The 22,776-nt window shown below is 43.6% G+C and overlaps 1 long non-coding RNA gene across 1 annotated transcript in view; it reads right to left on the minus strand.

The window, feature by feature from the left end:
• LOC133266724 (uncharacterized) overlaps window positions 1-18,812 on the minus strand; it is a 796,291-nt gene extending 777,479 nt beyond the window's left edge. The window contains exon 1 of the long non-coding RNA XR_009742495.1: window positions 18,715-18,812. This is a non-coding gene — a long non-coding RNA (uncharacterized LOC133266724). The remainder of the gene's footprint in view (window positions 1-18,714) is intronic.
• Between the last annotated feature and the right edge of the window lie 3,964 nt (window positions 18,813-22,776).

A 22,776-nucleotide genomic window follows, 5' to 3' on the forward strand; every position in this document is an offset into this window, starting at 1 on the left:
GTGAATGCTGTCAAGCACTGGAATAAATTGTCTGAGGTAATGTGAAAAAAATTCATCATGGGAGACTTCTTAACAAGATATAAGACAAATATCTGCCAGGGAAGTTGTAGGTAGAGTTTATCCAGTATTTGGATAAGAGGTAGAATGGCTGGTCTGTGAAAGCCTTTTCCAGACATAATTTTCTATGATTCAGACATCTCTGACTGTAAAGATTGCTACACACTGTGTGTGAATAATAGCCTCTTGATCTTGATAACAGCTCTAGATCCAAACCCACTATCTCACTTGCAACTTCACACCTCATAAAAGTTTATTTAGTGAAACCAGCATCTAAACCCTTCACGGTACCAACATGTTAGCCCTGTGTCTGGGCACACTGGAAAAGGTGGACGTGCCTGCTGAGTACCTAAGCTGTCAGCATAGGCAGAGGAAGGCGATAAGCAGATGCTTACAGGAGAGAGACACTGTGATACAGATCCTGGGGATGCTCTTAGCATTTCTCCCAGGTGACTGATTTAGTTAAGGGCTCAAACCACCTCAGCCATACTAAGCACACTGCATGCATCAGGAGCACAGGCATGGAACCAGCAGAAAGTACTGCTTTGCTTTCTGGTGACAAAAGGAAATATTCTGGACACAAACAGAATCTTCCCTTTGTGTCCAGAATATTTGCACAAAAGAGAAGGAGGTGTTTAAGCATTTCTAGCCAGCTGAGGTTAGACTGAACATCCAATCATTCTGTTCATACATTGTTAATGTACTGCCTTGCGTGCCTTGTGGCAACCCCCAGATCTCTTTGGTTAGGACTATTAATGCCTCTTCTGGAAACTCATCTCTCCAAATCCCTCCCAGTTTCCTCACAAAGAACCCTCTTTTCCTTCTACACATAAATTTGTCATTATTTGCCTTTCCTCCTACTTGCGTGTCTGTACATGGAAGAGTTTTGGAGCTGCTTACGCACAAATGTTGTTGCATTTCTGCCAGAAGGATGACTAAGAAAACAAAGCTAAAACTGCAATTATCCTCGTAAGCTGGTTTTATAAGTGTCAGAATGAAAGTATATTTTAAGCTGGTTTCTGCGAAAGGACCAGCCGCAGAGACATATTGAAGATGTTTTTTTTCTGGTCACTACTGAACAGTGTGACAGAAATGAAGAAGAAGCAAGTTAGAGATTCCCATCTTACAGTATTTGTCAGTAGGAGTTCAGAAAAAGGCAACAGAAAGATTCAGGTACCTGGAAGACTTGGGTTGTGAAGAAGAGAGGTTGTTAAACAGATATGAGAAAACTGGGGACATACTTAGTATTACCTAAAATGCTCAGGCAGCTGCAAAAGAAAAAAAGTAAAGGAATAAAAATTCAGTGGAGACAGAACAAGAAATAATAGATTTAAACTGCAGCAAGAAAGATTAATGCTCATTAGAAAAAAATATCAGAGAGATTGGGAAATGTCTACTTCCAAGTTGTCAAGAACAGGTTATGAAGATATCCATCAGAAATGAGGTGTTAGTGATCACCCTTTCAAGGGACAATGACCTCTCAAGGTCCTTTCCAGCAATATTGTCTGTACATCTACGGTAAGATACAAAACAGGTGCAGATATGACCGGAGATATTAGCAACTGAAAGAAAACCCAACTAATTAGAAACTTGAGAAGGTTGCTCCCCTTGGCTGCTCTGCCTCAGGAATCTGGAAGGTCCCTGAGGCGATGTCTGAATATAGAAAGCTAGTGAACGTGGAAGCAGAACCTAAAACTTCTGCTTAAATGGTTAAAGTCACTTAGAAGATGGAAACAGTCTACTTTCATTACCCTTGGGCTTGCTGCAGAGCTGGAAGATGTATAAATATTTACAGTAATAGCAGGCTTCTCATTATCTGCAATGATACCTGGAGGGAACGGAGATGTCCCCTAATCAACAGTATGTGTCATTACTACAGCAGTCATGTGAGGCCAGCAGCTCTAATGGCAGCACCACCATCAGGACCTTATGTATTAATTATGGAGTTAGTTAAACCTCTAACAAAATGGTAGAATTGAGGCCACATGCACAAAATCCTGATCTTTAAGAGGTACACTGCACCAGATGCAGTGATTAATTTTTGTCCAGCAGAAGGTGGGAAAAATTATTGTTAGAAATTCACTGGGAGAGCCATAGATGTCCCATTTGTTTCTGCGGATTTCAGTCTAGCAGGTTAGATCATTCTGAGCTGTCAGATGTGAGCCGCCAGGGAAGAGCTAGGAGCAGTTACACCACTTCAGCACTGAAGTTTTTCTTCTTTGTTGTTGCTTGCACACTCAACAAAAAAGGCTGTAATGAATACAACTGGCTTGTTAAAACAAGACCTGCTGATTTCTGATCTCAGCTTTTTGGACGTTCTCCTGTTACGCTCAGTCAGGTTTGCAGCAAAATGCAAGCTGCCCAGACCAGACGTTTCATAATGCAGCCAAACGCTCTACCTGTTGCACAATATAGGAAGAGAATAAAAAGATGCTACTTAAACAAACAAACAAACAAATAAATAATAAATATGTTTTGACCAGGGTCATGTGGACTTGAAAGATTTTTGAAACTGGAATTTTACAATTTAGAGTGGTAGGAACAAGGAGTTGGGGAGAAATGTAGGCCCATAAGAGTGACACCTGCAAAAGCCAGCACATGGAGAGATGGGTAACAAAGCATGGTTGGAAGCAACTCAAAGTAGGCAAGCAGTGGAAGAAGCCTCCCACAGCTCACATTTACCTGATTTTTATTCAGGTCAAGGAATGGCTCATCCACCCACTCAAAGACACGTTCTTTTCCCGGTCAGATCACTTCTTGCTTGTGTCAGAAAACAGCTAGTGAGGATCTCCACAACTGGAATAATCTGAAATGGGAAACCCAGGCTAAATTACATTCTACCCTTAATTTGTCAAACTGAGGCTTCCTTCTTTTAAGACTAATGACTTACTTAGAGGAAAAGCTGCAGGGCATTGTGAAAGCCAGCTGTCTTTCTTCCTGACAAGGTTTTCTGTGTGTGAACTGTATTTTGATCCAAAACCAATAGAGAGATATTACTAGTCAAGATCTTTGGGCCTCTGATATTTTTAGGACAGATTCCCCTAAAAATGCTATTAGAATCTGTTGCTCCTGGTTATAAACTGTCTAATTACAAGCGTGTCATGCTGAGTGTGATGGATGCTCAGTAGCAATAGTATGTAAGATGAAGGCAGAGATGTGATTTTATAGAAGCCCCCTGAGTTTACACCCTTCAATTTTAGGTGCTTGTAAAACTAACTGACAGCAATAATTTCCAATGGAGATCACACCCAAGTCACTTTTATATGAATGTTTTGACTGGGCTGCACAACCCTCACTCAGCATGATGGCTGTTCACACTGTTCTTGCAGGCCTTTCCCTGTTCAGCGATTTTATAATTCATCCACAGTAAGATGGGCCCTTTCTCTAGTGCCTTTCCTTTGCTTTTGCTACTTATTTCTCTATGTCAGTTTGACAATGACATCTGTTTCCTGCCTAAGCCAGCAATCTGAAAAGCATCACTGAGCTTCATAAAGAGCTGCTGCCTTTTCTATGACTGCAGTACAGCTAACCATGTTTTTTATGTGAAACTACAAAGTGTGTCATAAATTTGTGTGCTTTCCTTCTTGGTTTTGAGGCCATACTTTTCCCCAGAAAAGCAGAGAAGCCAAGAAATTGCACTAGACTTTCAGCTTCTGTCTCACTCTCCTAAACACAGAGAAATTCAGAAGACCCAGAAGTAAATGGAAAGAAACCAAACTGAATCATTCAAATCAAGTTTATTTTAAGTGAATTTCTTTTTAGGGATGTATTCAGTTTGCATGGCAAGGTTCTGTGAATGCCAGGGCTATAGGGTTGGCTTCTGGGAGAAGCTGCCAGTTCATGGAGGATTGTAGCTCATGAGAAGTTCATGGAGGATTGTCTCCCATGGGAGGAACCCCATGCTGGAGCATGGGAAGAGTGTCATGACAATGATGACATCAGAAAAGTATTGCTAGATCACTACTAACTTTAAAATTTCTTGGGTAATGGGTGCATAAGATTATAGGTTGTGGAGGTAAAGCATCTTGTCTGCTCAGCCCACCAGATCTGCCTGTGGAGCCAGACCTCATTCTGCAGCAAAGGCTGCAATGCCACACAGTGATAGGTGATGGGAGTGAGATGCCATGCATTGTGAGTGTGCTCTGGGAAAGCCAGGAAAAGACAAAAGGCCAGGGTCATGAGTACCATGGCAATAATACAGGTGGCCAATGCTTCTGGCACCGTGGGGCACCATAACTGTTCAGCATGACAGCACCACCACACTATGCATTGCTGGGAACCCATCAAGGTCTGTGGGCTGACAATTTCCCTGAATAAGGCATTGCCATGAGTACTGTTGTATTTCTTCAATCGGTTTCTGCAGTTCCTTATGTTTCGTGATTGTCCAGGATAGTATGTTGGGGAGGAAAGCCTTAGTTGAACATTAGCAGGTTGTCAAATTCCTTTTACTCCTATTCAGCACTAAGCCTTAGTGACTTTCATGTCTGTGAGATAACTTTATTTCCCTGAGTCTCAGCTTATTGAGAAGTTCAGTACTTTAATCCTGCTTTACCCAGTACCACTTTCTCTCTGAAGTAATTGTGTAAAATGGGATTTAGTGAAAAGAAGATCAGGGAAATGGTAAGGGCATGGAGAGCTGTCCACCAGAAATAACACACTGGCAGTTTGAGTAATTGGCTAGTATTAGCTGTAGTGGGATGCATCTCATTGGGATTAAGCTTCAATGCACCTGCGTTTCTCAGGTCCTTTCACAGAAACAGATTAACATTTCTTTCAGTAGGAAGTGTTAATCTGTTTTAGTAATTGTAATTGCTTACATCACATCCTGTTTCGTTGGGCACAAGCCCTGTGTGGGTGTCCTGGCATTGCACAGTGGATAGACAAGAGGGACACCTTCCCTCCCTCTCCCCAAGCACTGGTCTAATGCAGCTCCCTAAACCTCCAAGGTGATCAGCTGCCTTCACCCAGGATGTCACAGCAGATTTTACACAGTAACAGGTTTGTCCTGTCTAAAAAACCCTTCAAGGTGACTCCAAGAAAGCAGTAGATTTCAACTTTGCTGTCTTTGAATGTAACAGACAAGGGAAAAAAAGGTAGTGTGATAAATACAGCAAGATGACAGTAAGAAATTCCCTTGAGAAAATCTTTTGTTTCCAACCCAAACTTAATTTAGAGGCCATTTCCAGATCTGAAAAGTGTTATGTATGTAGAAGTAGGTTTGGTTTTGTTCTCAATGATTTTAGTCATTTTAATTAAAGATGTTACTTCCCTACTGATATAAGCCACTCCAAAAGCATGAAGACTTTTATCAAATTCTAGAGCAATTAGTTGGTAAATTCCTTTATTTTCATCCAGCAGGAGTTAAACGTGAATTGACTTTAAATTGCTATGTGCCAGATGACCTACTACAGTAAGCAAAATAGTTGGAATAACAATCATGCGGTGATGGCAAAGGGTCACAGAACAAGCTCCTGCTTCTGTTGAATCAATAATTCAACAGGGAAGACCTAAGCAATAGAAAGCACAACTGAGGTTTTCAGCACACACCTCTACCCAGAAAATTTATTTTTCCTTCCTTTTTGCCTTTCTCTATAGGAATCTTATTCAGATATTGAAGAAAAGGCAACACTAAAGAGCACTGTGATTCACAATGCAGTGTACAGCCAGACAACCTGACGGGACATGCTGAGACACTGAAAATTGCTTCATGATGTGGCCTCCCCACTTTGCAGTGAACAGTGGCATAGGTAAGGTCTCCCATTCCAGCCCTAATATGCTGTAATGGAGAAGCAGGCTTAAAACTCAGATCAAAACCATATAGCACCAGCAAAAGGCAGGGGCAGTTGTTTGGTTAATATATAAACATATACACAGCTTTCAGCCCATGACAACAACATCTCCAGCAGCTACACAGAGAAGTCCTTGAATCCTGCCTGGGTAACTCTCAACTCCTGTTTCTTCTCTGGATGTCTGAAACTGCATTTGGCAGGTTTCCCCCAGCCACTCAGACTACTTGAGCAGAGCTCTTCATGCCTGTGTTATTTTCTTTTCTGTTTGCTGCCAACATCCAGAAGTGATCTCATCTCTTCTCAACTTCTAGCAGAACCCTGAATCTCTTCACCTCCTTTACAACTGTAATCTCTTCCTTCCGAGTTCCACCCAACTCGTCCTCTCCCTTGTCTTTAAGAGTCTTCAGAAATGGTATTTTGACACTGTGGACCCATAGATTCTTATCTTATTAGCTCTCATTTTTTCCTCTACCTTTTTTCTTCAGCATCACTGTAAGCTGGCCTTAAGCCTTCATTTGCCACATCTTAAGCTCAGATTTGCTAAGGATCCCTATGTTTCCAAAGGTGATTTTCACTCCCTTCCTCTGACATTTCCTGCTTATTACTGATGTTCAGCCAAGGACTGGAGCACTGAACATCCATTGCTTCTGGGAGACCACATCAGTATCATCAGCTTTCCTCTCAAACTGTAAAATTGTCTATCTGGACTTGACTCTTGATGCCTTTGAGAACAGAGTGGAGGAGTGGGAAGCAGATGCAATCCCGCTTGTGTTTGGTTCTAGCTGCTGCTTTTATTCAGGCTCAGATAGGCTGCTTACCCTCCTGGAAAAAGTGAAATGTTGTGGGGTGAAGATGGAGATGTGAAAGAGAAGTGCTTGTGTGTTAGATTCTCAGGAACTTTTTTCCATCAGTCTTGGCTAAGGGGCACATGTTATCATGCGCTAGAAAATGCTATTTTCTATGTGTCACATGTAGGGACACTTAGGACAGATTGTAAATGAGTCCCATTTGGACCATGCTAGTAACAAACAACTGTTTGGTTTTTGTCCTTCAGAAGCACCACTTCACCACACCCAGAAAGGTGATCAATCATCTTTTGGGAACCTGAGATCAACCTTCTGGGAAAAATCTGAATTCTATTTGAAAGAACTAGATGAGACATGTTTTTTAATATATTTTTATATGCACACAGAGAGAGATATGCATATATATGTATAGTATACATGTAAATATATATGTGTGTATATATATATTATCTTATTAACACCATTTAAAAATAGAAATAAGAGAAAGCAGGATAGGAGAGAAGGGATGAAATAATTTACTACCTTATTTGAAAGAAGGCAATAACTATGAAGACATAGAATATCCTGAAAGCAAAGAAGCAATAACAGACGTGGAAAAGGCTGGAAATGAAACTGCAGGGAGTAACCTATTTTATGAGGAACCTGCCTGTGTAATCTGCTTCATTTGGAAAAGAGTGTCAAGTCTCTGCTATTGCATCCATTTACTAATAACCCACCTGTCAGTCTTCTAACTCAAACAGTTCTGCTAAAGATAGTATCCTTATCACAAAAATGGTGTTAGAAGGTAAGCTATGTTTCAATATCTTAATGAAAATTTTTGTTTTCTGTGACAAAAATTAATTCAAAAGCCTAATCAAAAGGATGAAATCCTGCTTCTAGAAAGCAAAGAAACATTGTTTTAATGAAAATCCATTTAAATACCAAGGACATGTTCAAAAAAGCCAACATTTGCAAGATGACACAGAAGATAGGAGCAGAGACACTTGTTCTACAGTTGATAGAAATAAGCAAATTACTTGAGGGAGGGGGGAGATGTTTATTGTTATTTTTTACCTCTTTTGCAATGCTCATGCAATCTAATATCAAGACATTTACAGCTTATCTCAGATGCAATTTCTACCCTGAGATATGCCTGCTCATTAATAATCCTCCAAATCCATCTGGTTCTGATAGGTGTTCCCTGAACACTGAGCTGCCCCATCTTAAATGCACAACTACTTTCTAATGATTATTCCTGAAAAACTTTGCTTTCGAGGTGTAACAGAACCTCCCTAGGAGACTTCTACTAAGAATGTATTGTGATTCTCCTTCCTTCAGACTTGTCTTTGTAAGGCACGAAGTCTGAAGACACCATTTTGTCTCAGTTTTTATGAACTGTAAAATCACTGATGTCTGCATAAAAGAATACTCTAAAATTGTTCTCTGTGAGACATCTTCATCCAGCACTAAGCAAGCCAGCCAGATGGAGTTCAGAATGTGCTAGCAATGCTCAGGGAAAGACCTCATCAAACAATAGATATAACTACATTCCTAATAGCAGGAATTATATATTGTATGACTGATCGTCTACCACTTTTGGAATGGCAATGCTGGAAAGAAATAAAAGGCTGCAGCACACCAGTCTCTGCAGTAGGTTCTAACAGCTTTCCACAAATGGCACAGAGCTATGGACTTCACAAGTATTTTTCATGGGATTGATCAGGTGGAGTTGTTTCAGCTTGCTCAGTCCAATGACAGCTATGGGAATTCCTGGATTTTTCCTTCAGGCTTGTGGTTCATGCTCAGTCAGCTTGGGAGAAGTGCATGGCCAGGTAGATACAAGAAGCTGTTTGCACAACATACTGCTGACATGCAGGGACTTCTTTGCAGGCATGAATACCCTCCAGTCTGCAGGCAGAGGGTCATATGCAATATCCTTATCAGGCAATGTTCACACATCTGTGTCTACAGCATGTAGTGTGACTACTGACTTTGGCTGCTTTCAACCTTGGACCACCCAGACAGCTGGGATGCAACTTCAGGACAAAGTTTCCTTTTCTTTTAACATTGGGCAACCTGGCAATAACTAGGTATCACCCCAGGAAGTAGCAGGACACTGTATTTTCCTGATTCTCAGCCCTTCTGCCTTCTCTGACACAAGACTGTGAAAACTTTTATGATCGTTTCTCATTTTATTATGAAATGGGATGGGTTGATTGTAAGCTGCAGGGAATACCACACAGCAACCATATCATAGAATCATGGTTTAGTTTTGAAGAGACCTTAAAGATCATCTAGTTCCAATCCCCTGCCATGGGTAGGGACATCTTCCACTAGACCAGGTTGCTCAAAGCCCCACCCACCCTGGCCTTATGTTCTGCAAATTCACCTTCCCTTGGAGGAGAACAAGATCATAGAATCATAGAATAGTTATGGTTGGAAAGAACCTTAAGATCATCTAGTTCCAACCCCCCTGCCGTGGGCAGGGACACCTTACGCTAAATCATATCACCCAAGGCCTCGTCCAACCTGGCCTTGAACACTGCCAGGGATGGAGCATTCACAACCTCCCTGGGCAACCTATTCCAGTGCCTCACAATCCTAACAGGAAAGAATTTCCTTCTTATATCCAATCTAAACTTTCCCTGTTTAAGTTTTAACCGATTACCCCTTGTCCTGCCACTACAGTTTCTAATGAAGAGTCCCTCTCCAGCATCCCTATAGGCCCCCTTCAGATACTATAAGGCTGCTATGAGGTCTCCACGCAGCCTTCTCTTCTCCAGGCTGAACAGCCCCAACTTCCTCAGCCTGTCTTCATACAGGAGATGCTCCAGCCCCCTGATCATCCTCGTGGCCCTTCTCTGGACTTGTTCCAACAGTTCCATGTCCTTTTTATGTTGAAGACACCAGAACTGCACACAATACTCCAGGTGAGGTCTCACAAGAGCAGAGTAGAGGGGCAGGATCACCTCCTTCGACCTGCTGGTCTCACTCCTTTTGATGCAGCCCAGGATATGGTTGGCTTTCTGGGCTGCAAGCGCACACTGCCAGCTCATGTTCATTTTCTCATCGACCAACACCCCCAAGTCCTTCTCTGCAGGGCTGCTCTGAATCTCTTCTCTGCCCAACCTGTAGCTGTGCCTGGGATTGTTCCAACCCAGGTGTAGGACCTTGCACTTGGCATGGTTAAACTTCATGAGGTTGCCATCAGCCCACCTCACAAGTGTGTCAAGGTCCCTCTGGATGGCATTCCTTCCCTCCAGCGTGTCAACTGAACCACACAGCTTGGTGTCATCAGCAAACTTGCTGAGGGCGCACTCAATCCCACTGTCCATGTCAGGAACAAAGACGTTGAACAAGACTGGTCCCAACACCGATCCCTGAGGGACGCCACTCGTTACTGGTCTCCAGCTGGACATTGAGCCATTGACCACAACTCTTTGTGTGCAGCCATCCAGCCAGTTCTTTATCTACTGAGTGCTCCATCCATCAAATTGATGTCTCTCCAATTTAGAGACAAGGATGTTGTGTGGGACAGTGTCGAATGCTTTGCACAAGTCCAGGTAGATGACATCAACTGCTCAGTTTTGTAGCCCCATCATAGAAGGCCACCAAACTGGTCAGGCAGGATTTCCCCTTAGTGAAGCCATGCTGGCTGTCACCAAGCACCTTGTTGTTTTTCATGTGCCTTAGCATGCCTTCCAGGAGAATCTGCTCCAAGATTTTGCCAGGCACAGAGGTGAGACTCACTGGTCTGTAATTCCCCTGGTCATCCATTTTCCCCTTCTTGAAAATGGGGGTTATATTTCCCTTTTTCCAGTCGTTGGGAACTTCACCTGACTGCCATGATTTTTCAAATATGATGGCCAGCAGCTTCGCAACTTCATTTGCCAGCTCCTTCAGGACCTGCAGATGGATCTCATCAGGACCCATGGACTTGTGCCTGTTCAGATTTTTAAGATGGTCTCGAATCAGATCCTCTCCTACAGTGGGCGCAAGGTCTTCATTCTCACAGTCCCTGTGTCTGCCTTCCAAGACTTGGGTGGTGCAGTCAGAGCCTTTGCCAGTGAAGACTGAGGCAAAGAAGTCATTCAAAACCTCAGCCTTCTCCAAATCCTGTGTAGCCAGTTCTCCTGAGAGCTTCCTGAGGGGGCCTACGTTCTCCCTAGTCTGTTTTTTATTTGCTACGTACCTGTAGAATCCATTCCTGTTATCTTTAATACTTCTAGCTAAGTTTAATTCTAACTGGGCCTTAGCTTTCCTAACCTGGTCCCTAGCTTCTCGGACAATATCCCTGTACTCTTCCCATGCTACCTGTCCTTGCTTCCACTTATTATAAGCCTCTTTTTTCAATTGAATTTTCCTCAGGAGCTCCTTATCCATCCAAGGAGGTCTCCTGGCCCTCCTGCTGCACTTCCTTCTGGTTGGGATACAACACTCCTGAGCTTGCAGCAGGTGATCCTTGAATATCAACCAACAACCTTGGGCCCCTCTGCCCTCTAGGGCTGTATCCCATGGAACCTTCCGAAGCAGGTTCCTGAAGAGGCCAGTCTGCTCTTTTGAAGTCCAGGGCAGTGAGCTTGCTGCATGCTCTTCTCACTGTCCTGAGGATCTCAAATTCGAGCATCTCATGATCACTGCATCCAAGGCTGCCCTGGAGCGTCACACTTCCAACCAGCCCTTCACTGTTGGTGAGCACGAGGTCAAGCACGGCACCTCTCCTTGTCGGCTCCTCTATTACTTGCAGAAGGAAGTTGTCTTCCACACAATCGAGGAACCTCCTGGATTGCTTGTGCCGGGCCGTACCGTCCTTCCAACAGATGTCAGGGTGGTTGAAGTCACCCATGGGAACAAAGGCCTGTGAGCGTGAGGCTTTTCCTATCTGTCTATAGAGTGCTTCATCCGCAGGTTCTCCTTGATCAGGTGGTCTGTAACAGATCCCCACAGTAATGTCTCCCATAGCTATATTCCCTTTAAACCTGACCCACAAACTCTCTGTGGACTGCTCACCTGTCCCCAGACAGAGTTCCATACTCTCCAGCCTATCCCTAACATAAAGGGCAACTCCCCCTCCCCACCTCCCAGGCCTGTCCTTCCTAAAGAGCCTGTAACCTTCCATTCCAACACTCCAGTCATACGAGCCATCCCACCATGTTTCTGTAATGCCTATTATATCATACCCCCGTAGACGTGCACACATCTCTAATTCCTCTTGTTTGTTCCCCATGCTATGGGCATTCGTATAGAGGCATCTGAGCCGAGCCCCAGCTGAAGCCGGCTCATTGACTGGAGCGGCTGGGATATCTCTACATTGCTCCGAGCATTTATTATAGGTTCTGGCAACTGACTGGGTGTGTTGGAATGGAACGATGCCCCCCCTCCCCCAACACATCTAGTTTAAAGCCTCCTTGACCAGTCTGGCAAGCCTCCTACCAAAACTGCTTTTTCCCTTCTTTATCAGACCAGCTCCACCAGCCCCCACTAGACCTGGCCTACAAGCTTGGGTCCCGTGTTCAAGACACCCAAACCCCTGACTATGACACCACCCTTTTAACCAGTTATTAACCTGGCTAATCCTCCTAGCTTTTTTTAGGTCCTCCCCTGTACCCTGGAGAATTGATGAAAAGACCACCTGAGCTCCAGAGCCCCTAACCACCTCCCCCAGGGCTCTGTAGTCCTTCTTTATGTTCCCCAGGCTACTACTATCTATATCCCTAGCACCCACATGTATCACCAGGAGTGGGTAATAATCCGTGGGACTTACTAGAGCAGGCAGCCTTTCTGCCACATCCCTGATCCGTGCCCCCAGTAGGCAACACACCTCCCTTGAGACAGGGTCAGGCCGGCAGACAAGTGCTTCTGTCCCTTCCAGTGTAGAGTCCCCTACTACTACGGCCCGCTGCTTTTTCCTAGCAGCGCCGGTAGAGATCTTCTTTAGCAGCGCATCAGCCGGCTGTTTCTGGCTCGAGTGCGCTTCCTCATTAGCCCCCTGCAGGACAGCAAAGCTGTTCTGCGTGGAGACAGGGGCTTTAGGGGGAAGCCCCTCACTTTTGGTTGTCCTTTTCCTTCTTTTATTTGTTGTTTTTTTTTTTTGTCACTAATTCCCAGCTTCCCGGGTTAACAGCCTCCTTCTTTCCTTCATGAGGTAGAGGTGAAGCTCGAGGCCCCTGCACAGTTTGGGCCGGGAGCAAGCACTCCTGCTTCCTCTCAGCTTCCCTGACATCTTGCAGCCTATTAACAGCATCCCGCAGCTCAGCCACCTGCTGCAGGAGGACCGAGTGCAGCCCTGCCCATTGCGCACCCTCCCCTCACCAGACCAGTGCAGGCACTCTCTACACCCTGAGCCCTGCACTGCAGCCTCCCCTCTCATCGGCTCTGTCTGGGTGCCTACGCTGGCCACCGCCGGGGCAGCCAGAGCAGAGCTCCCAGACCGGGCCCTGATCATACGACGGGTGCTCACCATCTCGCTCGAACTGCCGCGCAAACTGCTTGTACCAGCTGGGGTGTTACATGATTTTCATTCTTCAGTTACCAGTTTAAACTGTTGCATGAAGTATCTCCAGACTCTGGAAGAGTACTGCTACAGGAATGAGCCAATCTGCCTCTCTTCTTGGTTTGTTTTCAGGCCTGTTGCTGGTGGGATGTTTGAATCTTGTATTTCAGCTTGTCTGGTCATGGGCAGCTTTAGCAGTAAATGGAGCTGGTGGGCAGAAACCCTATAGCTCTAGGTGCTATTATACATCTGGTTTTCTTCACAGAGACAGTACATGTGCCACAAGAATGTAGCCTTATTTGTGCTCAGCTCCCCACTTAGTGCTCAGTAACCAGTAATGTTTTCTCCAGCCAGGAAAGCTGAAAAGGGGAATGCACTATTGCCCTTAGCAATAATTCATATTCTGAAGATGGTTTAATATATGCCTTTACCCTCATTTCATGAAATACATTCTGTTCACAACAACAGGGTTGATGTGACAGTTCAATGTGCATGTAGAGTATCTTACAAAGCATCTCTAAGGCAGTTGTAAAAGGCAGCAGTGGATGGCAGTGACCTGACAATGATGGAAATTGTCTTTCCTACTTAGCAAATAAGAGCCACTGACTTTAACAGATGATACATCACATCCTATCCTCAGTAGCAAATTAAATGCTTAGCAGATGCTAAGAGCCCTTCACGACCACAGGCTGTGAAATGTTTGCATTTCCCATCAGTGCCACTTTTCTCTTTACACTTCCCAATTCCCTGGGAGTTTTCTCAGGTTTCTGGCAGAGATTACACAGTTTGTTTTTTTCATTCTTTCTTTTTGCTTTCTGAGTGGTTTTATCCTCAAGGAAACCAGGCAGGCTAGCCAAACCCAGCATGACAATCAGTGCTGAAAGGCATGTGATCCCCATCAAAACAAAAAGTGCCATTAAGGCACCAGGGTCTCCTTCACAGTGGGTGAGGAGTTCAAATAAACCACACCACATGACTGTAAAACTCAGGTAAGAATGAAAGGTTTCCACTAGATCACCCATATTTCCAGAAGAACAAGAAAAAAAATGCAGATTATCAGCAACAATATTTGTGAAACCTAATGGCTTTTGGCAAAAATGTTGAATTGGAAATAGATATCTTATAGCCAGGGACAGGACCAGCAATTTTAAGAAAACAATAGGGTGTGTTTTTTACATTAGATTCACAGAAGTTAAGGTATTAATTTGGTCAGACTTCTGTATTTCCTAAATAATTCAGAGTTGTGCCTGCAAGTAGGATAGATGATTTTAATTTGGATAAAAGATATCTTCCAGAGACATAGAATCATAGAATGGTTAGGGTTGGAAAGGACCTTAAGATCATCTAGTTCCAAGCCAGGGATGGAGCATTCACCACTTCTTTGGGCAACCTGTTCTAGTGCCTCATCACCCTCACAGTAAGGAACTTCTTCATTATATCTGACCTGAACTTCCCCTGTTTAAGTTTAAACCCATTACCTGTCACTACAGTCCCTAATGAAGAGTCCCCCTCCAGCATCCTTGTAGGCCCCCTCAGATACTGGAAGACTGCTGTGATGGTGGTGAAAATTAACTGGTACTGACTTTGAAACAAGGTGATTTCTGTCACCCCTTGAAGCAAGAGAATTTCTGTCAGAATTACTGTACTGATCTCACTCACTCAGGGAGCATACCTCAACTCTATTTTTAATTTGTCCACTTCCAGCATTCAGATACAGGCTGTTGTTATGCCTTAGAGTAAGGAGCTGTATCACATATAACCATATCCTTTTGCTGTGTATCTGCAGTAAGGCAAGATGATTATACTGCGTTCAGCTCCCTTCCCAGTCTTTGTTTCCCTACGCAACTCAAGCAAGCATATGCTCCTCATTGAGAGACATTTTTTCCATTCCTCAGAAAATTTGTGCAGCTCTTCAATGAATCTTCCCTTAGAGCAGCCCTACACTCTGCATGCAGCACCCTTAATACCTTAAAAATACCCTTCTCCTCTCAATACCCTCAGTATTCACATTAGCCCTGGTTCTTGTACTGTTAGACTGGCATTTACACTTTGTGGTTTGGTCAGGGTCCTTAACAAATTTACAATTTTTCAGTATCCCATTTTATATGCATACTGCAACACATTTTGTTTGTTACCAAATCCAGCTCATGCTGTATTACCAGTCCTTAATCTGCCATAATTTATCATTCTGCCAGTCTTTGTCATCCAGAGATTTTATTGGCAGGGACTGTATATCTATTTCCATCTTTAATAAAGGTACTAGATTGTGCTGGTACTGGCTACCACCCACCAGTTTTACACAAAAACTATTAAGCTAATGATCTGCAGCATGAAACCCCGGGAGAGCACATGGGCATTTCTAGGTGTTGAATAATCAATCACTCCCTGATTCTGCAAGACCAAAGTGTGTTCAGGGAAGAGTTTAAGCTTAAATGTAGTAATTTGTGCTCCTTCTGTAGCCAATGGAAAGAGAAATTTACTTCCAGGTGCATCTTGCTATGAAATATACACTGTTAATATGTGGATCTGGATCTGCACCTCTCACTGCCCCTTATCTGTAGCTAGAGCCTAGTGGACAAGCAACAGAGAGGGAAATGGTGGCAGCGAGCCAGTCCAGTGAAAGAGTGGCACAGTGTGTATCTTGACATATTCCTTCCTTGGTCAGTCATTAGGCACCAGGTTTCTAAAATACTGCAGCACTTGCCCAAACCTGTGGAGATGATGTGCCATATTGTGGTGGGTCGACCATGGCTGGAAGCAAGTTAGCCACTGAACTGCTCTGTCATTGTCTGCATTGGACAGAGGATCAAAAAATATAATGACAGGTTCATGGGCTGAGATAAGGACAAGAAGAGATCACTCACCAATTGCCATCATGGGCAAACCAGACCCAGATCAGGGAAATTAATTTAACTTATCACTAATCAAATCAGAGCAGGGTAATGAGAAATAAACCCAAATCTTAAAACACCTTTCCTCCACCCCTCCCATCTTCCTGGGCTCAACTTCACTTCAAAATTTTCTAACTTCTTTCCCCACAACAGTGCAGGGAGATGGGGAATGGGGGTTGTGGTCAGTTCCTCTCACGTGGTCTCTGCTGCTCCTTCCTCCTCAGGACAGGACTTCACACTCTTCCTCTGCTCCAGTGTGGGGTCCTCCCACAGCAGACAGTTCTCCATGAGCTTCCGCAAATTTGGTACCTCCCCCAGGCTGCAGTTCTTCATGAACTGCTCCAGCGTGGGTCCCTTCCATGGGTGCAGCCCCTCAGGAACAGACTGCTCCAGTGTGGGTCCCTTCCATGGGGTGCAGTCCTTCAGGAACAGACTACTCCAGTGTGGGTCTCTTGCGGGGTCACAGCTCCTGCCAGTAAACCTGTTCCAGTGTGGGCTCATCTCTCCAAGGGGCCACAGGTCCTGCCAGGGGCCTGCTCCAGCACAGGCTTCCCACAGAGTCACAGCCTCCTTTGGAAATCCCCCTGCTCCAGGGTGGGATCCTCCATGGGCTGCAGGTGGATCTGCTCCACCATGAACCTCCATGGGCAGCAGAGGCACAGCCTGCCTCACCATGGGCTGCACCATGGGCTGCAGGGAAATCTCTGCTCTGGAGCGTAGAGCACCTCCTGCCCTCCTTCTGCACTGACCTTGGGAACTGCAGAGCTGTATCTGTCACATATTCTCACTCCTTTCTTCAGCTGCAATCGCTATTGCAGTTTTTTTCCCCTTCTTAAATAAGTTATCCCAGAGGTACTACCACCACCACTGATGGGCTCAGCCTTGGCCAGTGGCAGGTCCATCTTGGAGCATGCTGGCATTGGGTCTGTTGGGCACAGGGGGAGCTTCTGGAATCTTCTTACAGAAGCCACCCCTGTAGAACACACACACACAGCACCACCACCACCACCACCACCCCGGCTACCAGAACGTTGCCATGCAAACTCAATACACAGATTTAAGATGCTAGAACAGGTGCACAGCTTAGATGTCATGATACCTGTTCCATGCTGTTAGTGTAGCAGAGAACAAGGATGCAACGGCACTGGGCTTTTGGTAGCCTGAACCTACTCTTTGCTGTCTTAAAGGTGGCCACCTCTGTAACAGTCTACTTATATCCTCTTTAGGAGGCTAAGATTTCTCACCTTTCACAAACATCTGTGGAGAGTTGCTGACTGCTGACCATGTATTTGACATAGGCCAGGGGCACAAGGACATAGTCCACGTACAGAACAGCTCTGCACAGAACACCTTAGTGCAGCTCAGCAAATTACAACCTTATCACATAATTAAAATTATCACACCTGAAGCTGAAGGTCCAAGCCAACACCACCTTCTGGTTTATAGGTACATGCTACTATGAGACTGGGATGTCCAAAAATAGATGATTGGGTAATGGATTTAAACTTAAACAAGAGAAGCTCAGGTTAGATATAAGGAAGAAGTTCTTTATTGTGAGGGTGGTGAGGCTCTGGAACAGGTTGCCCAAAGAAATGGTGAATACTCCATCCCTGGCAGCATTCAAGGCCAGGTTGGACAGAGCCTTGGGTGGCGGTTTAGTGTGAGGTGTCCCTGCCCATGGTGGGGGGTTCAGAAGTAGATGATCTTAAAGTCCTTTCAACTCAAGCCGTTCCATGATTCTATGATTTACAGTGACTATTATTTCAGTGTTTTGAAAAATACATTACTTTAAAAGTCCAGATGCTGTTAGGGATTGTTTTTGAAGTTCAATTTGTGATAATGTCAATCTTTTGCATATGCTGCTTTATTGCAGCAGAATCACAACAGAGTTTCCAGTAAGAATGTTAAACATGTGCAAATAGTTTGCCTGTTCTAGATGCCAGAAGATAAGCTCTGCTTTGAATCAAATCCTTAGTTAATCTCTGAAAACTGTTGCATTATACTATGTAAGGAGTAAGGAATTTCTTTCTTGTGCTTTAGGAACGGCTCTTTCAGGGAACTGAAAAAGGGATAAACAATTTGCTTGGTCCCTATAACTGCAGACACTTACCTTCCATAGAATCATAGAATCGTTAGGGTTGGAAAGGACCTTAAGGTCATCTAGTTCCAAACCCCCTGCCATGGGCAGGGACACCTCACACTAAACCATGCCACCCAAGGCTTAGTCCAACCTGGCCTTGAACACCACCAGGGATGGAGCATTCACAACCTCCCCGGGCAACCTATTCCAGTGCCTCACCACCCTCATAGTAAAGAACTTTTCCTTATATCCAGTCTAAACCTCCCCTGTTTAAGTTTTAACCCGTTATCCCTTGTCCTGTCACTACAGTCGCTAATGAAGAGTCCCTCCCCAGCATCCCTATAGGCCCCCTTCAGATACTGGAAGGCTGCTATGAGGTCTCCATGCAGCCTTCTCTTCTCCAGGCTGAACAGCCCCAACTTTCTCAGCCTTTGTCATTCAAGGGGGACGGGAGGTGCTCCAGTCTCCTGATCATCCTTGTGGCCCTCCTCTGGACTTGTTCCAACAGTTCCATGTCCTTTTTATGTTGAGGACACCAGAACTGCACACAATACTCCAGGTGAGGTCTCACAAGAGCAGAGTAAAAGGGCAGGATCACCTCCTTCGACCTGCTGGTCACGCTCCTTTTGATGCAGCCTAGGATATGGTTGGCTTTCTGGGCTGCAAGCACACACTGCCGGCTCATGTTCATTTTCTCATCGACCAGCACCCCCAAGTGAACAAGTCTGGGACCTTCCTTTTATTCTCATGGCCACAGAAACCTAACCTGATTTTCAGGTTTTCCTGAGAAGTTGTTGCTTCCTCACTTATATTAAAGGAATGAGTCAAAGGAAAGAATAAAGCTATCTGATTTTAAAGGAAATTTTATACCAAGTTAGTTAAAGGCTTAACTTTACCATCCTGTTAATAAAAATAAAAAAGAATGTTCATGGGCTTTTCCTTTCCTTTTTTCCACCTGTACACATTCACCAAAGTAGGTTCCCCATTTGTCAGACCTGTAGAGGGATTAAAAAATGACACAGTAATTGAATAGCCAGGCCTCACAAGAGGCAGCAAAGACAAAAGCTTCCAAAATGCAAGGGCTTAAGTTTGGAGAGTAGGAAGTGTAAGCAACTTGAAGAAGTGTAATCAACTTGAAGAAGTATAAGCAACTTGATAGCATGAAGAGTTTCTAATATACAGAGAGGTATAAATACAGCAACTATTTCCTATTGTTTTGCCTTTGCCTTTTCACAAACTTGAATGACAAAGAGCTATTTGGAGTTGTTGTCTGCCTTTCCATTCATCCTGAGGCATTAACAAGCCCTAATTTAAGAGAAACACTTTCCTCTTCAAGCAACTTCTTGGCAGTGCTGCCCCCCTTGTTCACATCGTAAAGCTGGTCACATAAGGTCACAGATGCATCTCAAGCTCAGTGACTGCTTTTTTTTCGGAAGACAGAGGTTTTGTCTGCCTACTTAGTGGGGAAGGGGAAAGAAAAGGACACTATCTTGTGTACCTTCTTCTCTCCAAAGAGGCTTATTACTAGTGTAGCTTGACACACAGCAGAACTAAGCAGGTTTTGAACTGTGAGGGACATTCTTTCTGCAGAAGTTGTGTTAGGTATTAATTTAGTCCATGTTACCCAAGCACAGACCACCCTCTTGCCTAAAAGCAGATTGAGAATTTGGTCATTCAGCCAACAAGCTAAAACCAACCACAGAGATTTAAGTCATTGTGACTTTGGAGAGTAGTAATCTAAATAATACAACTAACAAATAGATTTAGTACGAGCTTCAGGATTAACAATTTATCTCAATGTGCAAGGTAGCTTTTCCTCTTTAGAGATGTTACTGTCAACTATTAAATCAAATTTCAAGACTAAAAAGAAAGGTGATGCAGGAGGAAAATCCACTTCCTCAGAAATTCATTCTCAGAGAGAAGTCTGAGATTGATTTATTCTAGTTCAACTTGACACTGTCCTAGAATTAATAGGAAAGTTGCCATTTTGGTATCAAGACTAAATTACGTAGTTGGTACCAGCTTTTGGTTGCTGTTATGACAGAGCACTCAGTAAGGTGTTTCCATAGATTATTTGGGTCATTCAAGCAATATTCAATCTTCAGACTTCAGCTGGCTGACATCACTGCAGCCTCAAGTGACTAAAATTCATTATGTCTCCTTACATGTAAACCAGACCTTTAACCTCAGCTCTTAGAATTAGCCTGGTGTGTGTGCTTGCAGACCTAAACTTCATTTATCCCCAAGATATGAAGTTAAATGATCTTTTTAGAATTAAAATTGTTCTTTTAGTATACAATGTTAATAATCTTGCACTTATCTTCATAATAGAAATATGAGTAGGAGTAGAAACTAATCAGGATGCTATTAATTATAGAATTTTAATAATGCTCTGCTAACCTAAACTATTGATATACGTAGCACACTAATTTTTGTCACATACACCAGAATGTGAGCGATCTTCCAAAACTCTACATAAATAGACATGAATTCAAAGGCCACCACTTCTGCCTGATTTGGGTTGATTACGGAATTACAAAATTTAACCTAGACTCCACAGTAGCCTAAGTTTGTATGAAAGATATAAGTGCCCTCCAGACGAGATTTATCTTACAGTCTTTATATACATCCCAATAACATTGAGACATGATAGACACAACTCCCAAAGAACACCGAACAGCAGTTTCATGAAGTGCCAGTGAGGATGATGGGTTAAGCTTGTTATGCTTTGATCCTAGAACATCCTACTTTAATGGCTACCAGACAGAAAGATCTATTTATTTTTTTAAACAGCTACTATACTCAGGTTTTCTCCCAGCAAATGTTTAGGAAACACATGGGTAATTTGTGCTACCAGTTGAGAAAGAAGTCTCCAATATTTCTGCTTCACAGAGCAGATGCTGTGCAGCTATATTCAATCATGTTAGGCATAAAATGGTTTTGAGGTGCCAACAGACTCCATGAGTTTGGTTAGAGAGAGCCATGTTCACCCAAGAACAGCCAGTATGTTGTCCTGGACTAGTCTAGATTTAGTTTTAACTAAGTACTTCTACGCACTTGCCAGATGTGTCTCACTGCTTACCCTACAGGGTCAGAGAGATTGTAAGAGTTTTGCTAGTTGTGTGCCAGTATGCTCTGCAAGATCCAGTAGCTTCAGCACTGTCCCAGATTGTACACCTTCTGTCTTGCAGCAGGTAATGTAACTGTGATCATTATCTTATCAGAGTTACTTGCAGTAACTGGCAAATAAGCTCCTCTGCACCAAAGAAAGCTTGATTCTCCAACATTGTGGTTGCAGCCAAATTCTTTTATTGCTAATGGGAACAAATGCTTAACTCCATGTTGCATCTGAGAAGTCAGCTGCCAGGCAAGACAAGAAAGATCTCAGGTTGTTTCTACTTCACAAAATGCCTAGTCCTCTAGGGGATGAGACAGGAAAAAAATGATATCTCAGCCTTTCTAAAGATAAAAAGAGCTCAGCCTAAGCAGACACTGTGGTAACCAAGGAAACAAATTACATAATCTAATAGGTTTATAGCTAAAAGTTAAGAATCTCAGACTGCCTCTATACCATCATATGAAACAACTTCAGCATCTCTCCAGATAGTTCCTTTGGCAGTAAATTCAAAAGTAATTGCTTTGTAAGTTTGCAAGTTTTAATAAGCAAAATAACTGGAAGATTAGTTACAGGGATGCTTTCAATACACTTGTAAGAGCATTGCTGATTGTTTTTATGAAAATATGATTGCATATCTCAGGTATAATCAAACCAGTTCACAAGTTCTGGTACTCCATGGAATAATTCCTCACCAGTTCTTGTGCAGCTAATTTTATCCTGTATTCCTAAGAAGATATGGAAGGATACAATGAAACTCATGAAGAACTGCCATCATTTAGGATCAGTGAACCAGACTCCTTTTCCTTGGAGATCTATGCAGAACTGTAGCTGCATTAACTGAATGAGCACTTCCCCGTGATGACTTACAAACTTTGGAAGGATCTTGGTCTTCTTAACAATTACATTTGGCCCATTTGGGTTAGAGCTCTGTGGTTGTCCAGTGAAATGTCCACTAAAATGATACGAGAGAATGAGGAAGGCATACCTGAAAGAACTGTGAAAGAAACATCCCCTGTTACAAAAAAGCACATGTGTCCAGCCTCATGCCATGCTTACCATCTGGCTCCTTCAGTTCTTGCCTGGAAGTATGTGCTGCAGTCCCCTTCTGAACACTGCACTGGCAGTTCCACCAGGCATTTCATGATACTAAAAAGATGTACAAAGAGCCCCCATCAAGGCAGCATAAACTGCTGTACTCTTATGATAGAGCAAACACCTCACTGAGTATTTGCAACAGCCCACCTGAAGAAGAATGGCAGAACTCAGCGTAGTTTAAACAAATATCAGAAACTCTGAAACAAAGAAAGCGGCCAAGATAGCAGGCCCTTGCTGTAAGGAAAAGGAGGCAGCAATGCTTCTGCAAATGCCCTCAAATGCTTCAGGCCTTCTGTCAGCAGCTCAGAGGGACACTGCAGCTCCAACTCCTACTTGGTGATTCCATAGAGCGATGCCACACCAGCATTGCAATAGCTAGCATGAAAATACAAATAGTTGATTTAGTGTGAGACAAGGCTTACAGGTCTGTTTATTTACTAGTTCAAAACCAGCAGTTTGAGCAGTCAC

This window comes from Pezoporus flaviventris, unplaced genomic scaffold (assembly GCF_033815535.1).
Source record: "Pezoporus flaviventris isolate CSIRO_AGI_PZ_B2104156 unplaced genomic scaffold, CSIRO_AGI_Pfla_v1 ptg000007l, whole genome shotgun sequence".
Classification (NCBI taxonomy): domain Eukaryota; kingdom Metazoa; phylum Chordata; class Aves; order Psittaciformes; family Psittacidae; genus Pezoporus; species Pezoporus flaviventris.